The 4,788-nt window shown below is 41.5% G+C and overlaps 1 long non-coding RNA gene across 1 annotated transcript in view; it reads left to right on the plus strand.

The window, feature by feature from the left end:
* Window positions 1–2,300: 2,300 nt before the first annotated feature.
* LOC102418979 overlaps window positions 2,301–4,788 on the plus strand; it is a 5,983-nt gene continuing 3,495 nt past the window's right edge. Inside the window, exon 1 of the long non-coding RNA XR_002827817.1 lies at window positions 2,301–2,410. This is a non-coding gene — a long non-coding RNA (uncharacterized LOC102418979). The remainder of the gene's footprint in view (window positions 2,411–4,788) is intronic.

The raw sequence follows: 4,788 nt of genomic DNA on the forward strand, positions 1-4,788 counted from the left end.
GATGTAAGTCTTGGTTCTGTTGCAGAGTTTCTAAATGTTCTGCCTCAGTTATCTTATTTGTTAAATTTAGGGTTATCTTAGATAATACTTGAGAGCACAGCTCTCAGTTTCAGTAGCACAGGTCACATTGCTTTAGAATTAGGCTACTTTTTCCACTAGCCTATCCACAGTGCCTAGCACATATACACATGAATGGAGGGGAAATTAACTCCTCAAACATCAAGAGATGTAAGAACTTAGTATTTTGACTTTGAGCTCACCTAAGAGTTTCAGTACATTTTGGGTGAGCTTATATTGAATCTTATTAGCTGTGTTGCTAATCTTATTGCTTATTACCTGCTGACTGGAATGCTCAGATCTTCCCTCAGAATGGCTTTTTTGGTTGGGGGACAGGCCATTGTTCCTTTTGTTTGGAGTCTGTGCTGGAAGCTACCATAGAGTCATATAGTGGACTCCTTACAGTGTTCCAGTCTGCCCAGTTCTCTGTTAAAAGCACTGCTAACAAAGACTTGTCTTTTTCGCAAGACTATTTAGTATTAATAACAACATCTTGCTGATGAATTAATTCACTAGTCTGCAAGTATTTATTGAGAACATGCTGTGTGCCATGAACTGTGCTGGGGATACAGTGGTGAGCAAAGCATGAAATTCAATTTTATTGAATTTGTGATTACAAATTATTTTTCCTATCTCCTGTGAACCCATAGCAACTGAGACAGGCAGCACAGTGTCATAATCTCCACTTTCTAGATAAGGTTTATAGAAGGAGAGGTGGTAACTTGTTGAAGGCCACAGGCAGCAGTAGTCACACTAGGATTTAAATCCTATTGTGCACACATACTAAAAGCGTTTGAAGTCTGGGTTTGTTTTTCTTGCATGGTCACTGGTTTAGTTCAGTGGACTAGTATGTTGAATTGGTGGTTTGGTGGAGGTAGTGGGAGGGAATGAGAAAACCCAACCCTGACAGGCCTGTCGTCAAACTGAAGCTGAAGACACAAAAACGCTGCTCAGGCCCTGCCAAGAAGTAGGAGGCAGGACTTAGGCAATAGCATAAAAGGAGTGGGAGGACAGAGGTTTATTTGAGCAAGAAAGAAGCCCTGGGCTGGAGGCAGGAGAAACACCCTCTTGTTCAGCCTGGCTTAAGTCACAGTGGGACTCCTTGCAAGCTGCCTCTCTCTGTTAATGACTCCATTATATTCCCCAAGCAGAGAACCTGGAAAGAAAGGTGTTTTCCAGTTCTTTTCATTTCTTCTTATTTTAAATGTTTATCATTAAAATAGTAAGAAAAATACCTTGAGTGCCTTTTCCTTTCACGTTGTCACTGCTATCTTCTTAGCTTCAAGTCTTTTTCCTGGATTATTGTAATGGCCGTGTAAGTAGGCTATCACTGGTCATTCTCCCTCCTCCCTCCTGGTACCCTACTCAGCTTCACTATATTATTACTCTGCTACTTAAAACCTCCAAAAATACCCGACCACTTGAGTACAAACTCCAGACTCTTTAGCCTGACCCTTTTCTCTATAGTTGTAGCCAGTTTCATTTCCTCCTGACCTCATACCCACAGACTAAGACCCATGCAGACTATAACTCATCTATCTATCCCTTAACACCTCTTGAGTTTGTACATATTACTATTTGCTTAGCATGTGTCCCTCTTCTCTTATAATCCTACTTCTCATTCCAGATCCAACTTAGATGGTACCTTCTCTTCCAAGCTTTTTTCTGCTCCCTCAGGTAGAGCCTTCCTTATGGTACCTGAGCGCTCAGTTTAGTAGCACAGGTTGTATTGCTTTAGAATTAGGCTACCCTTTCCACTAGCCTACCCAGTGTATGGCACATATACAAATGAATGGAGGTGAAGGTAACTCCTCAAACATCATTAGATGTAAGAGCTTATCATTCATTATAATCTCCACAGGATAATAGTTCAGTGGATGCCAGTTGGCATTACCTCCATCGGAATGGATTTCCCGTCATCCAGACTTGAGTCCTAATCCTGGCTTCAACCAAATAAAAGCTATGTGATTTTGAACAAGCTTCTTGATTTCTGAGCCTAATTTTTTTTAATCATCTGCAAAATGCAGAGGTAAATATCTAGACAGAACTTGGTTGAAGTACTAAAGCTCAAGATCCCAGGAATTATTTTTTTGGATGGGGAATGGGTATGAAAAAATGATGCCCAGCCCTGGTGCCAATCTGCTTGAGCAGGAGATAGCGAATTGTCATGTCACTGCTGACTTGTGCTTTTTCCCACCATTTAGATCCTGACAGCTTCTTTCCTGACTTACCCCATGCTCAGGACCCTTAGCCTGCAGCTCCATTCAGCTGTCACTGGCAGTTATGTCTCCGGCACTTACTCCATCGTCTTTGTCAACTGTCCCAACGAGCAAATTGCCAGAGATATTGCCAGGTATGGTAAAGGGGCTTAGGTGCTGCCCCAGGAGGCTCAGGGAGCTACCAGGATGCTATCTGGGGCCACTTTTAGGCCCTTCTTCTGCTTCTGACAATCCTGTCCATCCAATGATGAACTACACAGCTGAATGATTTGATGGATCCTGCTGCTGAGCCTAAAATGTTGAGTGGTGTGTGTGGGGGCATATAAGGAGACAAGACCCAGAGGGATGTATGGCTTATCCAAGGTGTTAAGAGAACAGTGGAAATCCTACCTGTTGAGAATTTAAGTCTCCTCATTCCTGGCCCATCTATCTTTCTTCTTGGAGATACTCTCTTTGCTCAGTCCCAGAGGTGCTCATATGACAGTGAGGAGGAGGAGGAGCAGTCATTCTAAATATTTAGAAAATTTCTAGAAGCAGCTGTGTTATGATGGAAGAACACTGGACTTGTAAGTAGACCAGAGTTTCAGTCTTGGCTCTACCACTTACCGTGTTAACTTGGGCAAGTCACTTCCCTTCTTTAAGCATTAGTAATTTGAATGTAGTAGATGCTCAATAAATGTTTGTGGTGTCTGGATTTTGCCCCCTTCATTTCTCTTTATAGATGCAGCTTTGAAGAGGGTTAGTGGGACTGGAGGATAATGGATTTGGCTCCTTGATCCCTTTCTTCTTGATCCAAAACTCAACATTCTTGAAGTTGATGATAAGACTAGGTTATAGTGTTTTCAAATGTTGAATCTGGTCTTTGGGAGCAAACAGTCTCCACATTGTTGGTCACAGGTTAGCCTTGCATTTGATTCCATCTCTCTTTCCTCCAACCAGAATGTGTATTTTTCCCTTGTTAACATTACCTTTGAAGACCAGCTCTTATCTAAAAGAACTATAATTACTCCAGAGATACCCATGGTATTTAGTAGCTAGGAATTGAAAACCCTCCTGATACTCCTGCTATAGACCGAGGGTCTATACTGAACTCTTTTCTCTGGACTCCTGGGCCAGCCACTCTGGGTCCTGTTAAGGAACAACTTCAGCTGACATCTGTGAAGTTCAGTCTTGGGAGGAAATTCATCCTAATGGCTGGATTCCAACTGGTTGAAAGGCCAGTTCAGGTAAATGGATCGGTATCAGCTTGGAGAGAGATCTCTATTTTCTACTTGCATCCAAGGTTGTTGATGAGCAGTCAGGTGTTTATCAGGGGCTCATTCCTTTGTAGGAAATACTTTTTCTCTCTGATAATTTTTAGGATTCTCTGTTTATCTTAATGTTCAGCTATTAATTTGTTAACTATTCTTTCTGTATTCTTTCCTTGTCTGCTCCTTTATTCTGCATACTGGGACAATTTCTGAGCCCATTCTTCTCTCTTATTTGCTTCTCATTTGTATCTATTTTTCTATTCAGCCCCTCTATTGAGTTTTTTGTTTAAATGATTAGTTTTCCTTTTCAGGATTTCTAATTATTCTTTCATAACCAACTACTCACGTTTCATAAATATCTGATCCTATAATCGATTTTATTTTATGGATGCAATAATCTTGCCTTATCTTTCTGTAGATATTAATTATACTTATTTTTAATTTTTTCAGCTTTATTGAGATAGAATTGACATATAACATTGTTTAAGTTTAAGGAGTACACATGATGATTTGATACATGTATATATAGCAAAATGATCAGCACAATAAGATTAGCGAGCACATCCATCACCTCACACAGTTACCTTTTTCAGGAGTGACAACTTCTAAGATCTACTCTCTTAGCAACTTTCAAATAGTTGTAATTATGTATATAATTATAGGAATCTGAGATTATACTTATTTTTAAATCTTGGTTTTGAATATACTGTTAGCTGGTCCTCTTATGTAAATTCATTTGTTGAATTTTTGTTTCTCTTGGTATTGGCTTTCCTCCGATGCTTTGTGATTCTTAAGTGTAACCTCTCACCTTTTTAGCTATGCTGGTGGGGAGTCACGGGAACAGCTGCAAGGAATGCTATTCGCAGCACTGTTTTCAGTGTGAGTGTGGTTTGGGGGGACATTCCACAGACTGAGGTGCCCTAGTGACTGGTCTTCTGGGTATAAATTCTCCCTTTTATCCTTGGCCATCACCAGCTAGTACATTGTTTTGCCTTTCCCCCCAAAGTGCCTACACTTACTGCTCCTTCCTGGAGACAGACACCCCATTTTTGCTGTGGGGCCATGGGAGGTTTGGGGCATCCACCTGCTCCTGCCGTGGCATTCCGGCAGTTCACCTTGCTGGTTGCCTCCAGTTCCTGCCTGCTCTGGTTCCCATTGCCCCTGGTACAGATTGTTGCTCTTATCTCTGGGGCAGACCCCCTGTGTGCTCCCTTGCTGTGTCTCGGGGCTGCCTTTTATTCTTTGGGGCTTCCTCATAGTTG

This window comes from Myotis lucifugus, unplaced genomic scaffold, assembly GCF_000147115.1.
Source record: "Myotis lucifugus unplaced genomic scaffold, Myoluc2.0 scaffold_5248, whole genome shotgun sequence".
NCBI classification, from domain to species: Eukaryota; Metazoa; Chordata; class Mammalia; order Chiroptera; family Vespertilionidae; genus Myotis; species Myotis lucifugus.